The 26860-nt window shown below is 37.7% G+C and overlaps 1 pseudogene; it reads left to right on the top strand.

Moving 5' to 3' along the window:
* Positions 1–3301: 3301 nt before the first annotated feature.
* Positions 3302–25989, top strand: LOC132653190 (sulfotransferase 1E1-like; annotated as a pseudogene).
* Positions 25990–26860: the final 871 nt, after the last annotated feature.

Raw genomic sequence — 26860 nt, 5'->3', positions numbered from 1 at the left:
AGATGACTATTGGGCGAAACAAAGGGAGCCTTGTGGAATAGTGGAGGGAAAAGTAGAAGAACCTTGAGGGGACAGAAACTCTATAAGAAGACCAACAGAGCCCACTAACCTGGGCCCAGAGGGCCTTGTGGAGACCGAAGCACCAACCAAGGACCATGCATGGACTGTCTCTAGGCCCCCTACATGTATGTACCCAATGGACAGCTTGGCCTTTATGAGGGTTTCCTAGAAAGGAGAGTTGGGGCTCTCTCTGACATGGTGTCTGTTGCCTGCTTTTGATCACTTTCACCTGTCTCGGCTGCCTTGCAGGGCACTGTGAAAGAGGAACTTTTCAGTCCTGTTAATGAGACTGGATGTGCTGGTGTGGGTTATTGGTGGGAGAGGAGGCGTGTTCCTCTCTTCTCAGCCATTCTGGCTCAAGTTAGGTCACAGTACAAAGTGTTGATTTGCATTTCCCTGGTTGAAGAGCCATTTGAAAAAAGTTTAAAACTTTCTAAACATTTTCACTAAATCTTTTGAAATTTCCCTGTTTAGTTCTTTACCACAATTTTAAAGTAATATTTTTATTAATTTTCTGATAATATTGTACAATATATTTGATCAATTTGATTTTTTTCTTATTTTTTGAGATTATAATATATCATTTTCCTTCTCCTTCCTTTCCTCCAGACCCACCAATATATTCTTTCTCTTTTTTAAATTCATGGCCTCTTCTGTTGATTATTATTACACACACATATTCTTGTATGTGCACACACAAACACAAATCCTAAATACTTAAATACAACCAGTTTGTTCTGTATAATATTACTTGTGTGTATGTTTTCAGGGATGATCATATGGTATTGAATATTAGGGCTGGCCATATCATATTGAATAATCAGTTTTTCAATTTATTTATTTATTTATCTATTCACTTTACAACCTGGTCATGGCTCCTCCCTCCCTCCCCTCCCCCGAGTCCTACCCTACTTCCACACCCCTCTCCCCTATTCCCCAGAAAATGGGACCCCCCCCATCTACGCACCCAATATCATCAAGTCACATGAGGACTGAGTTCAACCTCTTCTCCTTCTGGCTTTCTAAGGCAGTCCCATCAGAGGTAAATGATTAACAAGCAGGCAACAGGCAAAATCTGCTTACATATGTGTAGAAGACTTTGGACCAGTCCATGTATGGTCTTTGGTTGGTGCTTCAGACTCCACAGGCCTATCTGGGCCCTGGCTAGTTGGCTACGCTGGTCTTCTTGTGGAGCTTTTGTCACCTCTATGTCTGTATATCCTTCCCCCACTTTTCCCCTAGACTCTCTATGCTGTGCCCAATGTTTGGCTGTGAATATCAGCATCTATTTCATACAGTTGTTGGGTGGAGCCTCTCAGAAAACAACTCTGATAGGCTTCTGTCTGCAAGCATAGCAGAGTATCATAAATAGTGTCAAAGGTTGGCTCTCTTCCATGGGGTGGGTCTTGGCTTGGACCAGGCATTCGTTGGATATTTCCTCAGTCTCTGCTCGGCCTGTCCTACCTTTGTCCCTGCATGCCTTGTAGACAGGGTAAGTTTGGGGCTGAAGTTTTTATGGGTAGGTTGGTGCTTTCTTTCCTCCATTAGGAGTCTTGTCTAGTTAGAAGCTGTCCTCTTCAGTCTCCATGGGCCCTGCTCCTAGGAGTCTCAGCTAGAGTCTCAGCTAGAGGAAGGGAGGTGGGAGACAAAGGGAGGGTGGAATTGAGAAGGGATGAGGAAGGGGGCTATAGTTGGGATACAAAATGAATAAAGTATAATTAATAAAAAATAAAATTTTAAAAAGAATTCATGTTTTTGTTATTAATTGCCTTTTTGACTATGAGGTAATTCCTTCTGTGGGAACTTTCTCTGAGAGGCAAAAAGGCTATCCAATAAACGGTGGTAGAACACACTTATACAAATTCCTCTGGCAGAGGCCCAGTGGTGGAAGCCATAGAATGTAAGTCTGATGAAATTTGCTTCATCCATGACTTGTAAATATGTATATAGGTATGTGCTTACATGTAAATATGTCTATTTGTCTGGTTTTTGTACATATGTTACATGAGTGCATGTCGATTGTCTGTATGTTAGGAGCTCCTTTTGTATTGTCAATTGAATGTGTATATGAGTATTTACAGGTCTACATGTCTGATTGTTTATCTATATGTGCTTATGGGAATTTGTTCAAATTCTTTTATTTATTTATTTATTTATTTATTTATTTATTTATTTATATCAGTTACAATTTACTAACTCTGTATCCCAGCCGTGTCCCGATCCCTCATTCCCTCCCAGTCCCTCCCTCCCTCATCTCCACCGTGCCCCTTTCCAAGTCCACTGATAGGGGGGACCTCCTCCCCATTCATCTGATCCTGTTTTATCAGGTATCTTCAGGACTGGCTGCAAAGCCCTCCTCTGTGGCCTAACAGGACTGCTCCTCCCTTCGGGGGTGGGGAGACCAAAGAGCCAGTCATTGAGTTCCTGTTAGAAATAGTCTTTGTTCCCCTCACTTTGGGAAACCAATTGGTTACTGAGCTACCACAGGCTACATCTGAGTGGAGGTTCTAGGTTATATCCATACATGGTCCTTGGTTGAATGTCAGTCTCAGAAAAGACCCTGTGCCCAGATATATTTGGTCCTTGTGGAGCTCCTATCCTTTCCCCATCAGACTAACTCCCCTTCTTTCTTATGATTCCCTGTACTCTGCCAAAGGTTTGGTCATGAGTCTTTGCTTTGAAAACACTGCTAGTTAGAGTCTTTCAGATGTGCTCAGTAGACTCCTGTCATACGTTCAATGCACATCCCACCTGTCTTTCTAAACGAGGATTGATCATCTTACCCCATGTCCGCTCAATTGATCATCTTTTTTAGGTGTATAGATTTCATTATGTTTATCATATCTTATAGGTCTATATAAGTGAGTATATCCCATGTTTGTCTTTCTCCTTCTGGGATATTTCACTCAGAATGATCTTTTCTAGATCCCACCATTTGCCTGCAAATTTCATGATTTCCTCCTTTGTGATTGCTGAGTAGTATTCCATTGTACAAAAATACCACAATTTCTACGGCCATACCACCCTGAACGCGCCCGATCTCGTCTGATTATAGTTTTTACTACCTCTAGTAATATTAAGTGCTTTTTTGCCCTGTGTAACAGGTAAGAAGGAACAGACATTTAAATGTAAATGGCCTTTATGTGCAGAGTTATTGCTAATGTGAAAGCATTACAAAGTGCATACAAACTTTAAAACATCTGTTTTTTTTTTTTTGTTTTTTTGTTTTGTTTTTTTTTTTTACCAGTACACACCCCTTTGAGATGGAGCCTCCTATGTCTGAGTATTATGAAATTTTTGAGGAGTTCCGTGGAGTTCTATTGGATAAACGTTTCACCAAATATTGGGATGATGTTGAAACATTCTCGGCGAGGCCAGACGACCTTGTGATTGCTACTTATCCCAAATCTGGCAAGTGGTTTTGCTGTGACAGTGTGCTTCTTTGTAGCATAGAAACTATGAACCTACTTTGAATTATCAATATTAAAGTGTTTATCTGACTGACACTTATTTTCCAAAAAAGGAGAGTTGTAATAATTTTGGTGTGACAAAAATATTAATAAATTTCACATTATCAGTTCTGTTCACAATCTCAAATTCCAACAACACAGTTAGTAACCCCATTAATCATGAATAGATGAAAAGTGTCAATTACAGAATTACATTATTTAAAACAATTCAGTCTGAGAAATGCACTATGTAATGACTATTTTTAACAATTTTATTTATATTATTACTGTGCAGAGGGATTAAAACCTTTTCAAAGGGAATCAAAAACACTCTTTCAGGCAACCACCTCCTCTTCATTGCATGTATTAACAAATTTGAATTCCATACATATATTCACAGATTACAATTCTGTTTTTCCCTCTGGTACTAGTATACTACAAATACATAGTATAATACTATGCATTATACACAGTATAGTTTACTAGTATTGTATGCACTATTCTACAGCTGGAAAAGTCCAATCTTATATTCTCTGTCTACTTATTAACATTTTGTACTTAAAAATAACTTAGTCATCTATTTAAGATCATGTGATCCTATAATTCCAATACTTAGGAGACATGAGAATCATGAGTTTGAGTCCAACCATAGCTACACTGACATAATTTGTCTCAAACTAAGCAGAATCTCTCTCTCTCTCTCTCCCTCTCTCCCTCTCTCTCACACACACACCCCCCCCACACACACAAGGTAACATGAGATACAACCACTGTGTGTTTGAATATTCTTCCCTAAAGATGTTCCTCTGTTTCTCTTCTTAGCTCAGCTCTAAGACAACATAGATTATCATTGGAAGAAAGAGCACAGAGTAATTCTCCTTAAATCCTTTTTTTAAATAATTTTTTATATGTTTTACTATTAATTACACTTTGTTCATTTTGTATTCCCCCATAAGCCCCTCCCTCCTCCCCTCCCTATCCCCTCCTCTCTCCCTCTTCTTCATGCATGCCCCTCCCCAAGTCCACTGATGGGGGGGTCCTCTTTTCCTTCCTTAGGATATTAGTCTATCAGATCATCTCAGGAGTGGCTGCATTGTCATCTTCTGTGGCCTAGTAAGGCTACTCACCCCACAGGAAGAGGTGATCAAAGAGCAGGCCAATCAGATTATGTGAGAGGCAGTCTCTTCCCTTTACTATGTAACCCACTTGGACACTGAACTATCATGTGCTACATCTGTGCAGGGGTTCTAGGTAATCTCCATGAATAGTCCTTGTTTAGAGTATGAGTCTCTGGGAAGTTTCCTGTGTTCAAGTTTTCTGGTTCTGTTGCTCTCCTTGTGTGGTTCACGTCCTCTCCAGCTCTTACTATTTCCCACTTCTTACATAAGATTCCATACACTCTGCCCAACAGTTGGCCATAAGTCTCAGCTTCTGCTTTGATTGTCTGCAGGGCAGAGGCTTTCAGAGGCCCTCTGTGGCAGGTTCCTAGGTTGTTTACTGTTTTCTTCATCTTCTGATGTCCAGCCTCTTTGCCTTTCAGGATGGGGATTGAGCATTTTAGTTAGGGTCCTCTCTCTTGCTTCGTTTCTTTAAAAGTACAGTTTTTAGTAGGTGTATACTATGTTATGTCGATGAGTGAGTATATACCATGTGTGTCTTTCTGCTTCTGGGAGAGCTCACTCAGGATGATCCTTTCTACAAATTTCATGATTTCCTTATTTTTTATTGCTGAGTAATACTCCATTGTGTAGATGTACCACAATTTGTGCATCCATTCTTCAGTTGAGGGGTATCTGGGCTGTTTCCAGCTTCTGGCTATTATAAATAAAGCTGCTACAAACATGGTTGAGCAAATTGTGTACTTGAGCCTCTTTTGGATATATGCCTAGGAGTGGTATGGATGGGTCTTGAGGAAGTGCTATTCCTAGTTGTCTGAGAAAGTGCCTGATTGCTTTCCAGAGTGGTTGTACAAGTTTACATTTCCACCAGCAGTGGAGGAGGGTTCCCCATTCTCCATAACATCTCCAGCATGTGTTGTTACTTGAGTTTTTGATCTTGGCCATTCTCATGGGTGTAAGGTGAAATCTCAGGGTCGTTTTGATTTGCATTTCCCTGATGGCTAATGAGGTTGAGCATTTCGTGAAGTGCTTCTCTGCCATTCGATATTCCTCTACAGAGAATTCTCTGTTTAGCTCTGTTCCCCATTTTTAAATTGGATTACTTGGTTTGCTGCTTTTCAGCTTCTTTAGTTCTTTATATATATGGGATATTAGTCCTTCATCAGATAGAGGGTTGGTAAAGATCTTTTCCCAATCTGTAGGCAGTCGTTTTGATGACAGTATCCTTTGAGTTACAGAAGCTTTTCATCTTCATGAGGTCCCATTTATTGATTGTTGCTCTTAGAGCCTGTCATATTGGTGTTCAGTTCAGGAAGTTATCTCCTGTGCCAATGAGTTCAAGGGTATTCCCCATTTTTTATTCTAACCAATTTAATATGTCTGGTTTTATGTTGAGGTCTTTGATCCACTTGGACTTTAGTTTTGTGCAGGGTGATAGTTATGGATCTATTTGCATTTTTCTACATGTAGACATCCATTTGGACCAGCACCATTTGTTGAAGCTGCTGTCTTTTCTCCATTGTATGGTTTTGGCATCTTTGTCAAAGATCAGGTATCCAAAAGTGTGGGGGTTTATCGCTAGGTCTTCTGTTCGGGTCCATTGATCCACCATTCTGTTTCTATGCCAGTACCATGCCGTTTTTATAACTGTTGCTCTATAGTATAGCTTAAGATCAGGGATGGAGATACCCCCGGAAGATCTTTTATTGTAGAGGATTATTTTAGCAATTCTGGTTTTCTTGATATTCCATATGAAGTTGAGAATTTTTCTTTCTAGGTCTGTAAAGAGTTGTGTTGGTAATTTGATGGGAATTGCATTGAATAGGTAGATTGCTTTTGGTAAGATGGCCATTTTTACTATGTTAATCCTGCCAAGCCATGAGCATGGGAGATCTTTCAATATTCTGATATCTTCTTCTAATTCTTTCTTCAGTGACTGGAAAAATTTTTCATACAAGTATTTGATTTGCTTGGTTAGGGTTACTCCAAGGTACTTTATGTTATTTGTGTGAAGGGTGTTGTTTCCCTAATTTCTCTCTCAGCCGTTTTGTCTTTTGTATATAGTAGGTCTACTGATTTTTTTTTAATTAATTTTGTATCCAGTCACATTGCTGAAGGTGTTTATCCGCTGTAACAGTTCCCTGGTAGAGTTTTTGGAGTCACTCACGTATACTATCATATCATCTGCAAATAGCGATAATTTGACTTCTTCTTTTCCAATTTGTATCCCCTTGATCTCCTTCAATTGTCTTACTGCTCTGGCCAGGACTTCCAGAACTATGTTGAAGAGATATGGAGAGAGCAGGCAGCCTTGTCTTGTCCCTGATTTCAGTGGAATTGCTTTAAATTTCTCTCCGTTCAGTTTGATGTTGGCTATAGGACTGCTGTATATCTCCTTTACTATGTATAGATATGTGCCTTGTATCCCTGATCTCTCCAATACTGTAAATATGAATGGCTGTTGGATTTTGTCAAATGCTTTTTCAGCATCTAGGGAGATTATCATGTGTTTTATTTTCTCTCAGTTTGTTAATATGGTGGATCACATTGATGGATTTCCGTATATTGAACCACTCCTGCATACTAGGAATGAAGCCTACTTGGTCATAGTGGATCATACCTTTGATGTATTCTTGTATTCGGTTTGCAAGTATGTTGTTGAGTATTTTTGCATCAATGTTCATAAGGGAGATTGGCCTGAAATTCTCTTTCTTTGTTGGTTCTTTGTGTGGTTTAGGTACCAAGGTGACTGTGGCTTCATAGAATGAGTTTGGTAATGTTCCTTCTGTTTCTATTTTGTGGAATAGTTTGAAGAGAATTGGTGTTAGCTCTTCTTTGAAGGTCTGGTAGAATTCTGCACTGAAACCATCTGGTCCTGGGCTTTCTTTGGATGGGAGACTTTAGATTACTGCTTCTATTTCCTTGGAGGATATAGGACTATTTAATTGATTTACCTGGTCCTGATTCAGCTTTGGTAAGTCGAATTGATCAAGAATATTGTCCATTTCATTTAGATTTTCATATTTTGTGGCACATAGACTTTTGAAGTAAGTCCTAATGATTGTTTGGATTTCCTCAGTGTCTGTAGTTATGTCCCTCTTTTCATTTCTGATTTTGTTGATTTGGGTGGTGTCTCTCTGCCTTTTAGTTAGTTTGGCTAAGTATTTGTTAATCTTGTTGATTTTCTCAAAGAACCAACTTTTGGTTTTATTGATTCTTTGAATTGTTTTATTTGTTTCTAATTGATTGATTTCAGCCCTGAGTTTGATTACTTCCATCCATCTACTCCTCTTTGGTGTGTCTGCTTCTTCTTTTTCTAGTGTTTTTAGGTGAGCCATTAAGTTGCTTGAATGCACTGTCTCAAATTTCTTCTTGAAGGCACTTAGTGCTATGAACTTTCCTCTTAGCACTGCTTTCATTGTGTTGAAATGTATGTTGTGTCTTCATTTTCATTGAGTTCTAGGAAGACTTTAATTTCTTTCTTTATTTCTTCCCTAACCCAGCTGTCATTTAGTAGCAAATTGTCCAGTTTCCATGTGTGTGTAGGCTTTTTGATATTACTGTTGTTGTTGAGGTCCAGCTTTATTTCATGGTGATCAGACAGGATACATGGGATTATTTCAATCTTCTTGTATCTGTTGAGGCTCGCCTTGTGACCAACTATATGGTCTATTTTGGAGAAGGTTCCATGAGGTGCTGAGAAGAAGGTAAATTCTTTTGTGTTTGGGTGTAATGTTCAGTAAATGTCTGTGAGGTCCATTTGATTCATGACCTCTGTTAGGGACATTGTTTCTTTGTTTAATTTCTGTTTTGTTGACCTGTCCTTTGTTGAGAGTGGGTTGTTGAAGTCTCCTACTATTAATGTGTGGGGATTTATGTGTAGTTTAAATTTTTATCAATGTCTCTTTTACAAATGTGGATGCCCTTGTATTTGAGGCATAGATGTTCAGGATTGTGATGTCTTCTTGTTGGAGTTTTCCCTTGATGAGTATGAAGTGTCCTTCCCCATGTCTTTTTATTAATTTTGGTTGAAAGTCTATTTTATCAGCTCTTAGAATGGTTACTCCTGCTTGCTTCTTGGTTCCATTTGCTTGGAAAGCTGTCTTCCAACCCTTTTCCCTCAGGTAATGTCTATCTTTGTGACTTAGGTGAGTTTCTTGTATGCAACAAATTGCTGGGTTTTGTTTATGCATCCATCCTGTTAGTATGTATCTTTTTATTGGAGAATGGAGTCCATTGATGTTGAGAGAGATTAATGTCCAGTGGCTGTTAGATCCTTTGATTTTGTTGTTGCCTGTGATCATAAGGTTGTGTGTTTGGTTGCTTTTTGTTTTACTGTAGTGAGGTTAATTATTTCCTGTATTTTCTTGAAAGTAGCTAGTTTTCTTGGGTTGTATTTTCCCTTCTAGTGTCTTCTGTAACGCTGGATTTGTGTGTAGGTATTGTTGAATTTTATTTCATCATTGAATATCTTGTTTTCTCCATCTATGAAGACTGAGAGTTTTTTTGGGTATAGTAGCCTGGGCTGACATCTGTGTTCTCTCTGGGTCTGCATGATATCTGTCCAGGCCCTTCTGGCTTTCATATTCTCTGTTGAGAAGTCAGCTGTGATTCTAATGGGTTTACCATTATATGTTACTTGGCGTTTTTCCCTTGCAGCTTTTAGTATCTTTTCTTTGTTCTGTATCCTTACTCTTTTGATTATTATGTGGCGGGAGGATTTTCCTTTCTGGTCTAATTTATTGGGTGTTCTGTAGGCTTCTTGAATTCTTATTGGTCTTTCCTTTAAGTTGGGGAGATTTTCTTCAATGATTTTGTTGAAGATATTTTCTGGTCCTCGGAGCATGGAATTTTCTTTTTCCTCTACACCTATTATTCTTAGGTTTTGTCATTTTTTTGTTGTCTTGAATTTCTTGGACAGTCTGTGTCAGGAATTTTTTAGATTTAAGGTTTTCTTTGACAGATACATCTATTTCTTCCATTGTATCTTTCACCCCTGAGATTCTTTCTTCCATCTCTTGTAGTCTATTGGTTATGCTAACATCTGTGGTTCCTGTTTTCTTCTCTAAGTTATTTCTTTCCACAATTTCCTCCATTTGTGTTTTCTTTAAGTTGTCCAATTCTATATTCAGGTCTTGAGCCAACTTATTCTGATAGCGATGTCTCACAGTTAGCATCTTACTGGATATCTCATTGTGATATCACCATTGCATTTATTCTCTCAATAGATTTCTTTAAAAACACATTTTTTCTTTTTTTCCTTTATTATTATTATTATTAATTACACTTTATTCATTTTATATCCCCCCATAAGCCCCTATCTCCTCCCCTCCCGATCCCACCCTTCCTCTCCTTTCTGCATGCATGCCCCTCTCCAAGTCCACTGATCTTTCTGATCTTAGACTATCAGTTCTCATCAGAAGTGGCTTCATTGGTATCTTCTGTGGCCTGGTAAGGCTACTCCCCCCTTGGGGGGGGTGATCAATGAGCAGGCCAATCAGATTATGTCAGAGGCAGTCCCTCTTCCCACTACTATGTAACCCGCTTGGACACTGAAATTCCATGGACTACATCTGTGCAGGGGTTCTAGGTTATCTCCATGAATAGTCCTTGGTTAGAGTATGAGTCTCTGGGAAGTTCCTTGTGTTCAAATTTTCTTGTTCTGTTGCTCTCCTTGTGGCTCTTGCTATTTCCCACTTCTTACATAAAATTCTATTCACTCTCCCCAACAGTTGGCCATCAGGCTCAGCATCTGCTTTGACAGTCTGCAGGTCAGAGGCTTTCAGAGGCCCTCTGTGGCAGGTTCCTAGGTTGTTTCCTGTTTTCTTCTTCTTCTGATGTCAGTCCTCTTTGCCTTTCAGGATGGGGATTGAGCCTTTTAGTTAGGGTCCTCTTTTTTGCTTAGTTTGTAAAAACACATTTTTATGTTCTTTCTGAATAACTTTGATACTCCCTACCCAATATAAATATCAAGGTGTATTATGTCTACCATCAACTTAACTCTATAATCTTCACAAATTCATCTCTCCAAGCAATTTCATTTTTTAATTTTAATTTTTTTATTAACTATAGTTTATTCAGTTTGTATTCCAGCCTTAGCCCCTTCCTCATTCCGTCCCAATCCAACCCATGCCCCTCACCAAGTCCACTGATAGGAGAGGTCCTCCTCTCCTTTCATCTGACTCTAGCTTATCAGGTCTGATCAGGACTGGCTGCATTGTCCTCCTCTGTGTTCTGACAAGGCTGCTCCCCCATCTGGGGCAGGTGATCAAAGAGCCAGCCACTTAGTTCATGTCAGAAACAGTGCCTGTTCCTCTTATTAGAGATCCACTTGAGCTGCTATGGGGTACATCTGATCAGGGGTTCTAGGTTATATCCATGAATGGTCCTTCATTGGCTTACCAGTCTCATAAAAGTTCCCTGTGTCCATAATTTTGGTTTGTTTGTTCTCCTTGTGGAATCCTGTCCTCCTCAGGTCTTACCATCTTCCCTTTCTTTCATAAGATTCCCTGTACTCTGCCGAAACTTTGGTTATGAGTCTCAGCATCTGCTTTCATACACTGTTGGGTAGAGTCTTTCAGAGGCCCTCACTGGTAGGCTTCTGTCCTGTTTCCTGTTTTCTCCTTCTTCCAGAGTCCATCCCTTTTGTCTTTCTGAGTGAGGATTGATCATCTTACCTAAGGTGTTCCTTCTTGCTTTGGTGTACAGATGTTAGTATGTTTATCCTATATTATATGTCTAATATCCACTTATAAGTGACTGTATATGGTGTGTCTTTCTCCTCCTGGGATACCTCACTTAGTATGATCTTTTCTATATCCCACAATTTGTTTGCAAATTGCATGATTTCCTTGTTTTTAATTGCAGAGTAGTACTCCATTGTGTAAATGTACCACAATTTCTGTATCCATTCCTCAGTTGAGGGACATCTGCGTTGTTTCCAGGTTCTGGCTGTTACGAATAAAGCTGCTACAAACATGTTGTTTGTTGTGTACTTGAGCATCTTTTGGATATATGCCTAGGAGTGGTATAGCTGAATCTTTTTTTTTCTTGTTATTTTTTTTTCAATGCAGTTTATTTAGGAACCTTGAACAATCATCTGACCCTGGGTAAAGCCAGCCTCTTGAGGTAGCACCATTCCTAATTGTCTGAGAAAGCACCAAAGTGGTTGTAGGAGTTTACATTCCCACCAGCAATGCAGGTGGGTTTCCCTTTCTCCACAGAATCTCCAGCATATATTGTTACTAGAGTTTTGACCTGTTTATTCTTGTTTAATTTACTTTTCACCACTATATAATTCTTAGATGTCCCCTGCTGAAAAAAAGTATCTCATGCTGCTACCTGATAGGGCTCTTCCCTATATCATAAAAGTGGTGAAATCATGCTTGCAATTTAGTAAACCTAAGCTCAATTGTCTTCTCTTCCTAAGGAAACTTCTTTGTTTCTAAGATTAATTAATTTTTATTTTATACATAGTAATGTTTTATTTGCATGACTGTTTATGCACTGCATACATGATTAGTGTCCACATAGAAGTAAGACAAGAGGGTGTCTGTTTTCATATAATTAGAGTGATGGATTCTTTGAGCTGCCATGTTGGTGTTAGGAGTCAAACTTGAATCCTCTGTTTGAGCAACAATGTTCTCAACTGCTGAACCACTGCTCCAGCTTCATGAGGGGAACTTCTCAGTCAGCATCCTAGAAACCATAGCAACAGCAGCAGCATGTACCCTTCCTTTGTCTATCTTTAAGCTCTGTACTCTTGTCTGTATTACAACATCCTAAGTAATAAAACTATACTTTGTCATTACTGGTTTTCTTTTTAATTATTTTGATTATCATCAAAAGCCAGAAACCAATTCATACTCTTCTATATTCTCTGAGTGAGGCCTCAGTTTAGGCACAAAAACTACTAGGGAAGTCTAAAGCTGAAAAGTATGCTTGTATGTGTGAACTCAAGCTTCACCTTTTATTCAAGTATCTTCACTTCTTATTCAGAACAGTTAAAGTTCAGAGAGTGAATAGTTTTCATAATGTCACAACTCATCATGGGAAGGCCTGAACACATTGACCAATTCTTGTTCATAACACTATACATCCATATTTGCTGAAGTTATTTTGGGTGATGTATATTAAAATATTCAAGAAAACATTGTTTTGGGTTGGATGATATCAAACAGTATTAAAAGAATATTGTTATCATCCATAAAGGTTCATTGGAGACTCAAGTGTTTTTAAATTTTACAGGAACCACATGGCTAAGTGAAATTGTATATATGATCTATAAAGAAGGTGATGTGGAAAAATGAAAGGAGGATGCAATCTTTAATAGAATACCTCACCTAGAATGCAGAAATGAAGACCAAATAAATGGTATTTTTTTAAAGGTTATGTAATTATTTTATTAACATGATTATTAAAACATAGAATTTCAAATTTCAGCATTTATTGCCCCTCTCTTAATACAATGAATTAAGTGGAATTAATTTTCTTTTTCAATGCAGTTTATTCAGGAACCTTGAACAATCCTCGGACCCTGGGGAAAGCCAGCCCACAGCTTAAATAGCCTCTGGGTAGCCAACCCAGGCGTGCCACGTGGGCAATGCTGATAGGTCCACATACATGGAAGCAAGCCAGATCCTCAGCCTTAGCCAAATGTGGAATTGTTCGTGACAGAGAGCACTCACCATCGGGAAGGTGGAAGGTATTTTTTAAATTAATTTTTAAGAATGCAGGCATACATTTTAAGATATATGTATAGGATATGGTTGATAGATGATAGAGATAAGTTTATGCTGCAATAAATGTAAAAGGATTTTATAAACATAGTCAGTTAATATTTTGTCATGAATATAGGAGATTCTAAAACTTTAAACCCAGAGTAGTCTGATACCATTGCATGTGTTTGAAAGAGTAAATGATCTTAACTATTATATGTATTCCAGAAAATCTTCTACTATGTCAGCATTTCTTTCTCAGTTTCCAGTAGTTTAAAATATTGTACATGGTAAGAAAACTATTCACTGAATTTCAAGAACATTCACAACTGTATTCATAAAGGTTTGATATCCAACGTGTAAAAAAAACATTCAGTTTAATTGATGAAAATATTTGATCTTACTTTGCAATTCATTTAATTAATAATTTTCTTCACAGTGAGTTTGTATTATTATTATTATTAAGTCAATTTATAATCTGAAGTAATCTTTTAAAAAGTCCATCAAAATTCATATGAACATTTTTAAATTGTATATATATATATATATATTTATTTATTTATTTAAATCAGGAGAGAAACAATTGAAAGAGAAGGAATCTCCTAGAATAGTGAAAACTCACCTGCCACCCAGTCTTCTTCCAACATCATTTTGGGAAAAGAATTGCAAGGTAACCAGAATTACATTTTTTTGACTTATGCTAAACTCTACCACTTTAAGGAGGCAGCTATCATTTAAAATGCATCTTATACATACTTTATTCCTCTTTTCTTTAACAAAGATTTTTTTCAACAATGTGAATTATTTTTGTTATAACACAAGTCTAGATTGTAATTACACTTTTCTTTATTTTTTTCCTTTACTTAAGATGATTCCGAAAACTAGTTAAACACTAAGCGTTGGCTTGTTTCTGGGTAAAAGAAGAGTAGTTGTGTCATTCCTCTGATAGAGCTAAGTACGATTATCTTGAAATCTCAAGCCTAGTGTTTAACTCACTGGAACCATGGGATGAATGCTAGGAGGCTATATTTATTTCTCGGTAGATAGAATGTCTTTGTTTTACAAAACATTGTAAAATAAATGTGTGACATCGTGAAACATTCAAACGAATCAGAATAGGATATCTAAACAAGTGTCCGAGATAGTCATTTACCCAGTGAATGAAAATGACTGTTGCCCTCCATTTCACTTGCTAACAATGCACTCTCATTGAAAAACTATGAGAAAGAGATTTATTATTGTTTGTGGTTTTGATCCAGGGACAAGATATATTACTCGCTCATGGCCTTCTTGTTGACAAAATTTCAAGGCAACATATGAGAGAGTGGATGCATAAACATTTATGTCTCTAGTCTCTAAAACTTTAGAACCACCAGTGCTCAGTAGTTTGCTTCTATGGTGACCTTTTCTAAATCTTGACACCTCCCAAAAGCCCAGCTTCTGAATACCAGCCAGGTTGTGTTCATTCTATAGGTACACAACCCTCATTGTGAGCATTGAACTTGAATGTGAATTTGGAGGGTGCAAACCATATTCAAAGCTACTGGTTCCTGTAAAATGTTGGGCACACAAGACACAGGCCACAGAAGAAGTCAGTGTAACCAGTCCTTATGAGACCTGATAGGCTAGGGTCAGATGGAAGTGGAGGAGGACCTCCCATATCAGTGGACTAGAGGAGGGGCTTAGAGGGAGAAGAGAGTAGAAGGGTAGGATTGAGAGGAGATGAGGTAGGGGGCCACAGCCAGAATCCAAACTGAATAAATTGTAATAAATAATAAAATTAAAAAATTAAATAAAACGATAAACTGAAAAAAAAAAGACACAGTCACTTAGAGTAAAGGCATAAGTAAACAGACCCTATGAGTAGTGCTTAGATCATGGAAGAGAAGACATCTAAATAGATACATGGTTTAAATAGAGGAGAAGTCTATTCAAACCCAGAGACAGTTCCCAGAGATTGCTGAAACCAGTTCAGCTTGCCAGTTTAGTGGCCATGCTGGGTAAAAAATGAAAGAATATTACCTAGGACTTATATATAAGAAAATTGGATCAGGTTCAGAAACTTTGATTTTACTTTAATTACAGTAAGCCTGGGTAGCTTTGTAGAGAAAAAGTCACACAATTTTACAGCATAGGCAGTGTCCAACAACAGAAAGAATGTTGTGCACCATGACTGCTAGAGTTTCTTGATATATTTGTCACTTTCTAGATATCTGGGGCTTCACACTTCAAAGGTTCTAATGCTTTCTTATTTTCAACTGAAATAACATTAAATATACATCCTCTGTAGATTTTCTAGAGAAAAGTTTTCCCACAGCTCTGTACTTTCTTCAGATGTCTCTTGAACATTTTTCTTCTTAAGAGTCTTTTCGTTTTTTTTTTTTTTTTTTCATAGAGTATGAATCAGTAAACCAAACCCAGGCCTGAGAGTCAGAACATCTAAGAGATTTGCTACTGACTCATTTCATGACAGTAGGCCAGGCATCTAATATTTCTGAATCTCAGTTGTTTAACCTGGAAGATGAACATAATTCTGTATTCTTTCTCTCAAGGACAGAGATAATAAGAATCTAAAGTGAATAATAGTGTTATTTTTCATGTGATTGGTATCCAAATGGGAGAATACAATTTGTAGCTTTTTTGAAGGATGGCTTTGTCTTCACTGTGTACAGCTTATAGTGGAGAGATCAGATTTCATCTGTGTCATATTAGAATATGTCCTGGGATATCGCCACTGTGTTACAAGAAAGTACTTCAGGGCCTGCTATTTTTATGTTCTCTCATTAAAATTTTAATTAATAAAAGTGTTTTTTTCTTTTTATTTATTTATTACAGTTCATTCACTTTCTATCCCAGCTTTAGCTTCCTCCTCATCCCCTCCCAATTCTACTACTGTCCTTCCCTCTTCTCCTCCCATGCGCCTTCCCAAGCCCACTGATAGGGAGGTCCTCCTCCTATTCTATCTGACCCTAGCCTATCATCAGTACTGGCTGCATTATCTTCCTTTGTGACCTCTTCACAGGGAGATGATCAAAGAGCCAGCCACTGAGTTCATGCCAGAGACAGTCCCTGTTCCTTGTACTGGGGAACTTACTTGGAGACTGATATTCCATGACCTACATCTGAGCAGGCGTACTAGGTTATCTCCATGCATGCTTGGAATATAAGTTTCAGAAAAGATCACTGAACCCAGATTTTTTTTTATTGTGTTGCTCTCCTTATGGAGCTCCTGCCCCCTCCAGGTCTTTTTATAAACCCTCCTTTCATAAGATTCCCTGCACTCTACCCAAAGTTTGGCTGTGTGTCTCAGCATCTGCTTTGATACCCTGCTGGTTAAAGGAATGGATACAGACATTGTTTTACATTTACGTAATAGAATACCACCCAGCAATTAAAAACAAGGAAATCATGAATTTTGCAGGCAAATGGATGGAATTAGAAAAGATCATCCTGAGTGAGGTATCTCAGAAGCAGAAAGACACACGTGGTATATAACCATTTATAAGTGGATATTATACACATAATATAGGATTAACACACTTAAATCTGTACACCTAAGGAAGCTAAGCAAGAAGAAGGACCCTGGGTAAGATGCTCAATCTTCACTCAGAAAGGCAAAGAGGATAGACACCGGAAGAGGGAGAAAACAGGGAAAAGGACAGGAATCTATCACAGAAGACCTCTGAAAGACTTCTTAAGAGTTTTAATCAAGCCACTTTTTTTATTTTTCTTCTGAAAAGTGTTGTAAGATATTACTGCTACTTTGAAATCTGCAGATAGGGTTTATTGCATACTTTCTTATACCTCAGAGTCCATCAAAGAAACAGATATGATTGTATGAAATGAATTTGTCTTTGGATTATCTTCAGATTGGTTTATTGATCCACCAGAGAAGAGGTAGTAGAGAGGATTTTGTATGTTTGGACTAGAGGATCAGAAAGAATAAGTGACAAAGTAAAGAAAGTGATTTTAAAAAGAGCAGGACAGGGCTGGAGAGTTGGCTTAGAGGATAAGAGCACTGATGTTTTTTTAAAGTTCAACTCCCAGCAAGCACATGGTGAATCATAACCATCTATAATGAGATTTGGTGCCCTCTTCTTGCCTGTAGGCACAAATGCAGACAGAATACTGTATAAATAATAAATAAATAAAAAGGGCAGGACAATGAGTCAGAAAACCACTTTCGGACAATGAATATGAACTTGCAATGTGGTTTAGAGGAGACTGTGTTCAAATTGTTAGTTGAAACAAATGAATGAACAAAATCTCAGAAATGGCACTGAAGCAGCTCTAGTCTCAGAGATCTTTCTGTCTGATCCTCTGCTACCTATGGATCACAGACAGTGAGCCAGCAGAAACAGAGAATCTAGCATAGACTCCTTGAGACAGGGTGACCCAGACTGCAGTACAGGCTCTAGGAACAACCAGTCAATGCTACAAACAACTAGATGACTAGAGGCCGGCGTAAGAATACAGGTAACAAAATTGATCATGATCGAGTACATGAGTTTAGTAAATTAAATGAGTTATGAATTTAGATAATAAGAAAACCCAGAAGCAGAAAGACACACACAGTATATACTCACTTATAAGTGGGTACTAGACCTGTAAGATAGGATAAACATACTAAAATCTGTACACCTAAAGGAGAAAAACAAGAAAGAGGTCCTGGGGTAAGATGATCAATCCTCACTTAGAAAGACAAATGGGATGGACATTGGAAGTAGGAGAAAATAAGGAACAGGACAGTAGCCTACCACAGAGGGCCTCTGAAAAACTCTACCTAGCAGTATATCAAAGACGATGCTGAGACTTATAACCAAACTTGTGGCGTTGTCAGAGAATCATATGAAAGAAGAGGGAGTTAGTAAGACCTGGAGAACACAGAAGCTTCACAAGGACCTAATATATCTGATCACAGGAGGCTTTTATGAGACTGTATCTCCATCCAAGTTCCATGTATGGATATAACCTAGAACCCTGGCTCAGATGTAGCCCATGGTAGCTCAGTATCCAAGTGGGTACCATTGTAAGGGGAAAAGGGACTATTTCTGACATGAACTCAATGGTAGGGTCTTTGAACTCTTTCCTGCCACTCCCTCCTCCCAAGGGAGGAGAAGGCTTGCTAGACCACAAAAGTGGACATTGCAGGCAGTCCTGATAACCTAGGGTCAGATGGAAAGGGAGGAGGACCTCCTCGACCAGTGTACTAAGAGAGGAGCAGGGAAGAGATGAGGGAGGGAATGAGGGTGGGAGAATGAGGGTGGGGGCTAAAGCTGGGATACAAATTTAATAAATTGTAACTAATATTTAAAAAATAAAATAAAAAAGAAAGCATAGAAGTTGGAAAGGGTTAAAAACGTAGGCTAGTATTCAAATTATTACTTCAAAGAAATGAATGAACAACTTAGGTACAAAGTAGAAGTCCTTTTCTTCTCCTTTGAAATTTTTTTTTTCAAAAAATTCTTTACACATGAGAATAATTCTTCAAAGAATAAGCAGAAATGTTTCTCTAAAACCGTTTGTAATGCATAAAGAAGGTAGTGATCTCAACTTCAGCTTCTTAGTTGTAGAGTGGTAGGGGCAGAATTCTTTAGATTTTATTTATTTTTTATTAATTACAATTTATTCACTTTGTATCCCCCCTCCCAATCCCACCCTCCATTCCTTTTCTTCTCCTATGCCCTTCCTCAAGCCCACTGATAGGGAAGGTCTTGCTCCCCTTCCATCTGACCCTAGCCTATCAGGTCTCTTCAGGACTGGCTGCACTGTCTTCCTCTGTGGCCTGGTAATGCTGCTTCCCCATCAGAGGGAGGTGACCAAAGACCCACCCACTGAGTTCATGTCAGAGACAGTCCTTGTTCCTATTACTAGGGAAACTTGGAGACTGAACTGCCATGGGCTACATCTGTGCAGGGGTTCTAGGTTATCTCCATGCATGGTGCTTGGTTGGAATATCAGTCTCAGAAAAGACCCCTTTGTCCAGATATTTTGGTTCTGTTGCTCTCCTTGTGGAACCCCTGTCCCTTCCAGGTCTTTCTATCGCCTCTTTCTTTCATGAGATTTCTTGTACTCTGCCCAAAGTTTGGTTATGAGTCTCAGCATCTGCTGGGTAGAATCTTTCAAAGGCCCTCTGTGGTAGGTTCCTGCCCTGTTTCCTGCTTTCTCCTTTTTCCAAAGTCCATCCCATTTATCTTTCTGAGTGAGGATTGATCATCTTACCCAGGGTACTTAGGTTACTGAATATGTTTCTTAGAAGAATCAGACTAATAGCCACTAGGAAATAGAGCAGACCCTGCTTTAATGTAACATACTATATTATGTTTTTTTTTTCTGCATACTGTTTATGCTTTTATCTTTTTCACACTAAATTTATATTGTTACTTGCTGGAAACATGAATCTTTAAAACTTGATTACAACATGGTTGATAATCTATCCAGTGATTTAACAATTTTTTTATGTCTTTTTTTAAAATTTTTTTTTATCAGTTACATTTTATTAACTCTGTATCCCAGCCGTGTCCGATCCCTCATTCCCTCCCAGTCCCTCCCTCTCTCCCTCCCTCCCTCACCTCCACCGTGCCCCTTTCCACGTCCACTGATAGGGGGGACCTCCTCCCCATTCATCTGATCCTGTTTTAGCAGGTATCTTCAGGACTGGCTGCAAAGCCCTCCTCTGTGGCCTAACAGGACTGCTCCTCCCTTCGGGGGTGGGGAGACCAAAGAGCCAGTCATTGAGTTCCTGTTAGAAATAGTCCTTGTTCCCCTCACTTTGGGAAACCAATTGGTTACTGAGCTACCACAGGCTACATCTGAGTGGAGGTTCTAGGTTATATCCATACATGGTCCTTGGTTGAATGTCAGTCTCATTTAACAATTTATCTCATCCTCTAGATGATCTATCTTTGCCGGAATGCCAAGGATGTGGTGGTTTCTTATTATTACTTTTTCCGAATGATACCTGGTTATCCAAACCCTGATTTTTCAGAATTTGTGGAGAAATTTATGCAAGGACAAGGTAAGAGTATCTTAACTACGTTGGATTTTTTTTCAGGAAAGAAAAATAAAAACATATGCTATTTAGTGCAAATGAATATAAATGAATTAATATATACAGAGATAATATAAAAAAGTATAATATAAACATATAAAAAGAACTATAATATATTATATAAATAAAGATAGAATGTAAACAATATAAACATATATAGCCAGAAACACAAGATAAGTAAATATATAAATATGTACAACAGATGAATATAGTACTTAAACAGAATAAAATAAAATATAAGAAAATATAGATATATGTGAAGATAAATATAATGTAAATAAAATATAATATAAATCTATATGTAAACATATATAGCCTATAAGGTTCCAAACGGATATAATATTTCACAAATTCGAAAACACAGATGCTTAGATTAATGGCAGGCTGCTGTATGTGAGGAGGATGAAAAATTAGAAATCTAGGAATTCTAATATTGTGCCAACAAGTAAATGCATTGACTCTGTTGTAACCAGCAGAGTTGGTAGTTTCCCTTTTATAAGTCTGAGAGCTAAAGTGTCCCTTCTCTAACATATACTTTTATATTTTCAAAATGTTTTAAAACATGTTCTTGAATCATGATTTAAAAGTGGGTAAAGTTGTAAAAGCATGACTCATTTTTTCCAGTAAAATGCCAAGTTATTAAATGAAGTCATATGTGGGTATTTATTGTTATTCTGAATAGCTATAAAACTCTTGCTTATTTTTCTAGGTATGTAGATTGAATATGTTCTTTTTTATTTCACTGAACAGTAAAGAGTTTCTTGAGCAGATATTATAGGAATGTTACCATTCCATTAAAATTCTGACTAAAGCAATGGGGTATTTGTATTTGAAGACAAAGGGGGAAAAGCAGTTTAAGCTTCATTAAGTCAGCAATGTAAATTATATAGGGATAATGGAAAAAATATTTTATATCCATAGAACATAATATTGCTCATTAGCAGTTGTGTCTTGCAGAAAAAATATATTCTAAAGCATCATGAGGAAAAATATGCCTCAAGATTGTCAAGATTCTCCTTGAAATACAGAGAAAAATAATTTATGTGCCTTAAAATGGTGAATTATATCATTTTAATGTCATTGTGGGTCTTCTCAAAAGAAAATTTGCTTATAGCATCAGAGCACAGAGAGAGTACACAGTGGGTCGATGTCAAGTCTAGTGGTGACTCAACATGTCTGTGCTAGCCTTGGATTTGATGAAACTGTTGTATAAAGGCAACAGAAGAAAAAGTGACAGCATTTGCAATATCACATCATTTCCAAAATCTAACTTTATGGAACAAGAGGGATTAAAATTGTCCTATGAGAGTGAATTTCACAATCTGAATTACTAGTCTTATAGTAAATGCTTACATAACTACTAGTCTCATAACTACTCTGTCTCCCTCTGTCTGTCTCTCTGTTTCACACAAACAGAAATACACAGATATACATAGAAAGATAGACTCATATACAGAGTCTACACACAGGCACATACACATAGCTCTCCACACACATACACAGCAGTTTAAAACCTGCTCTCATTGCTCTAAATTGAATTGTTTTGTCTTTTCTCAGCATCACAATTCATGTCATGCTGTTAAACTGAAAGTATGTTTTTGAAGATAAAATTATTCAACATTTTTTAATCATTGCTGTACAGAACTCTTCTTAATAAGTCTAACTGACCTGTTCTGATTCTATGATCATTTTGCCTTTTTAAAAATAATTTGAATACTTCTGTCAAGATTACAAAATAATAATCTAATATCTCTACACTTTTTTTTCCTATTTAGTTCTGTATGGTTCCTGGTATGATCATGTCAAATCTTGGTGGGAAAAGAGTAAGAATCCACGTGTGCTATTTATGTTCTATGAGGACATGAAAGAGGTAAGGGATGGAAGTCATATAAACATTTTCAGTAAGCTTAAAGATTCTCTTAGCATCTGACAATACCCTGGATGCAACATTAACACTGGAAACATGGCATCAACCACTTGCAGAGCTACGAAAGAAAAAGAACAGTCATCCAGTTTGATTAAATTTTAATCTAGTAAATAAAAATGTTTAGTGATTACGTACAGCTTAAATACCAGTGTCAAAATTTTTCTAAAGGTAAACTTTGCAAAAAGAACCTTGAATTTATAGAAATAAGAAACAAAATCACAATATACACACTTGGGTGCTCAGCAAACTTGCTCTTTCACTGCACACTGTAGTCTGAGAGTTTATGTGCTTAGTGTATGATATTGGTTGTGATATATACCATGTATGAGATTTTAACATTTAGGTATGGTAGCTGACACCTGCAATTCCAGCACTTTTGAGGCAGGTAATTAGGAGTTCAAGCCATGTTTGAACAGTGTAGCAAGACTTGCCTAAAAATGAATAAAAAATAATTAAATATTCCTGGCCAGGTAGATGTGTCAGTGGATAAGTCATTGCTATGCAAAATGAGGCCTGGAATTCAGCTCCCCAGCCTTTATTGAACTAGGGAGGCATGGAAGCTGGCTTCTAATCCTAGTGCTATGGACACAGGAAATGCCAGAGGAAAACTGACAGGACAAACTAACAGAATCAGTGTTGAGGGAGACAAACTGCCTCAGGAAAATAACGAATTCTCTAAAAGAGGAATTTATATTACTACGTTTCTATTTTTCATTCACTTGAATACAAGTGTGTGCGCATGTACATGCAAACTTGCATATATACACACAACACACACATCTATGGAAAAATAAACAGAAATGAAAAGAATTAGAAAGTACTGTTTTACTAGTTGTAAAATTACCATTTTGCACCTCATTTTATTTAGGCCTAAAAGTTTTTAAAGTGTCTCCTGAACCTATTTTTTGGATATAGAAGAATTGTTTTAGAATAGTTTGTTTTCTTCATTATATATTTAATTCCAATATGACCAAGTAGAAAATAATGTTCTCTATCATGTTTAGCTATTACCTATTCACCAATTTTTGTCAACTTGTTCTTCAAATCATTTTGTTTCTCTGTAGGATATCAGAAGAGAAGTGGTAAAACTGATAGAGTTCCTGGGGAAGAAGCCCTCAGCAGAGCTCGTGGACAAAATCTTTCAACACACCTCATTTCAGGAGATGAAGAACAATCCATCCACCAATTATACAATGATGCCAGACTATGTGATGAACCAAAAAATATCGCCTTTCATGAGAAAAGGTGAGAAAAGAAAGTATTGTTGAAAATATATAATTAGCTTAAAATGTTTATTCTTAAATGCCTGTAATTATTACAGTGTTATTATCTAACCCACTATTATAATCAATAAAAGATACAGACACGTTTTATTTTAGAATAAGTCTTAATTTATCTGGGTCTGGGCAGATATTTCCACCTAAGCTATCTTGTTATCTCCCAGCCCTCATCCCATGCCATCTGCTTTAATCATTTCTGTCTGTGCTACTTTCTACCCATAATTCGCTAAATACTTACTGATGCTCTCCATCTGGGCTGCTTCTCTCCATGCGGATCCTCAGAGTCACATGGTTCTTTATCTACCCCATCCTGACTACCCTCTTTCTCCTCCAGTACCTGTCTCTTTCCCATGATCCTTCTGTCCCCAAAGCCTGGGAGTCTTAGTTCAGCCTCTCACTTCTGTCCTTCCCAGGGATAGTCCTTTTACTCAGGCAATCAGGAATAATTTCTTAGGCAAAATTACAAATGTTATTTTCGGGATATATGAGTGTCTGCTCATAAAAGACAACAAGCAGACCCTGGGGAACAAAATAATCAACAATCAAATACGAAGCACCAGACCATGTTACAAGGAAGTCATGTGGCTTTATGTTAAAAGGTCTAAGCTGCCATGACTTAGGCAAAAATCTACTAAAGTTATTCACCCTGCATAACCAGCATGTGTTTTCTTTACAACTATTTTATCTTGAATATTCTTATTGAATTATAAAGTTTGTAGCTGAATTAAACACTATTTGTTAATAATCCAAGAAGAGTTTTATTAATACTGAATTCCTGTTTCCTAGTTATTTGGTTTAAGAAGGATATCGTTCACTGCATAATGGCAGACACCTCAGCATCAACAATGATACCATAATGTACCCACTGTCATTAACTAGGTCAATGTATATTGGGTGTATACCATTATGCCCTATACATATTATCTCTACAGATTTTGATTTGCAACTAGGAAAGTGGATTTACTATCTTATTTTGAGATAAGATAATAAATTCTGAAAGTCATACTTTCCTTGTGCAAATGACAGAAAGTTTTGAATACTAAATGACAAGGTAGGAATTCAAAACAATTATAGTTATCGATAATATCAAAAAGGAAATATTTACATTGAAGCATTATCTAGTGAACTATACTCAATTATAAACCTGAAATTTGGGATTTTTTTTTTATAACATTCAGGGAACAATGCCATGTAAGTAACTGGATATAAAAGCATAAGTCTTGATTTGAGAGGTTTATCATCACAAAGATGATATTCAATAATTTGGTCATCACTGCACCATGGATCTCATCGTAGAAGGCCTGAAATATGAGAGAAAATCAAAGAAGAAAACTCACTGGAATTGGTATAGGAAAGAAAGTATGCATCAAGTAGGAATTTTTTTAAGACAATGAAAACAAATTTATCTTTGTAAAATCTAATAATGTAATGCTTAAATATTTTATGGGGAAAATTAAAGATTAGGAGAATTTTTCACAGTATCTGAAATATATACAAGATTTAAAAAAAACAACTCACGATTCTGGCTCAACAACTTGGCACTTTCTTTTTTATCCGTTTTTTTTTCCAAATTTTTATTTTTTATATTAATTACAGCTTATTCACTTTGTATCCCAGCTGGAGCCCCCTCCCACATTCCCTCCCAATCCCCACCCACCCTCCATTATTTCTTCCATGCCCCTCTCCAAGTCTACACAGATAGGGGAAGGTCCTCCTCCCCTTCCATCTGACCCTAGTTCATCAGTTCTCATCAGGGCTGGCTGCATTGTCTTCCTCTTTGACCAAAGAAGGCTGCTTCTCCCTTGGGGGCAGGGTGGGGTGTCAAAGAGCCAGCCACTGAGTTCATGTCAGAGACAGTTCCTGTTCCTCTTACTAGGAGCCCATTTGGATATTGAGCTGCCATGGGCTACATCTGAGCAAGGGAGACTACCTAGCAGTGTAACAGCAAATGCTGAGACTCATAACCAAACCTTGGGCAGAGTGCAGGGAATGATATGAAAGAATGGGGGATTTAGTAAGACCTGAAGAGGACAAGAACTCCACATATATCTGGGCACAGGAGTCTTTTCTGCAGCTGATTCTCCAACCAAGGATCGTGCATGGATATAACCTAGAACCCTTGCTTCTCTTTCATGACAGGAATCACGGGAGACTGGAAGAACCACTTCTCAGCAGCGCTAAGGAAGAGATTCGATGAGCACTATGAAGAGCAGATGAAGGACTGCGCTGTGAAGTTCAGAACAGAGCTCTGAGATGCTTCCTTTTCTTGCATCTGAAACTGGAATGTTTTTCACTTTATCCTCCAGTTTCTCTTGTTTCGCTTTTCAGTCTTTTTGAAGGCTGATGATTTAATTTCATTGTCTTTTAAACTTTTACATCACTTTAATTTCTGAATGAGTTTGACAGCAAAATCACATTTTTCTTATATATAACATATATAACATAAACATGTGTTCTCTAACAGTGCTCAAATATTTCTAATAAAAATAATTTGATGTCTCTATATTTAAACATCCATCCATTTATTCATTTATTACAATATAAATCTTTCCTTGGGGACACACAGACCACCAAATATAAAGGTCTGTATTTTTTTAACTTTCATTAGTTACACTTTATTCACTTTGTATCCCCCCAAGAACCTCTTCTTCCTCCCCTCCTAATTCCACCTTCCCTTCCCCTTCTTCACGCATGCCCCTCCCCAAGTCCACTGATAGGGGAGGTCTCCCTCTCCTTCCTTCTGATCCTAGTCTATCAGATCTCATCAGGATCTGCATTGTCATCTTCTGTATTTAACAGCTCTGCACTATCTGTAAATACTCACTCTTCACCAATCTTATATGTATTTTCTTCCTTCCCTTTCTTTACTTCTCTCTTAACCATTGATGAAAGTGCCATGGGAAAGTGCCATGAGCTTGAGGCTCAGACAGGAGTTGAGGACATGCTATCATATTAAAAACTGGCAAAAGTTCACCACATGGTAACATTTACACAGAAATCTGAAATCAGTGATAAGGTACCCCCACTGATTTTTCAGTGCATATGTATTTTAACCAGGAGGAATGAGAATAGAGGAACCAGGTGAAGAGCTCAAAGCATAGGAACTGCAGTGAGCCAAAAGGAGCAGAGTACCCCAGATGGAGAAGCATCATTAGTGTTTCAGAATTGCTTCCGCATTTCTGGTTCATACAAATAAATAGAAAGATGCCAAACTGCTAAGATGGAATCTCAGGGACTGGGTATGTAGCTCAGTTGGTA

Source organism: Meriones unguiculatus, chromosome 3 (genome assembly GCF_030254825.1).
Source record: "Meriones unguiculatus strain TT.TT164.6M chromosome 3, Bangor_MerUng_6.1, whole genome shotgun sequence".
Lineage (NCBI taxonomy): Eukaryota > Metazoa > Chordata > Mammalia > Rodentia > Muridae > Meriones > Meriones unguiculatus.
This window is presented reverse-complemented; position numbering and strand designations above follow the sequence as displayed.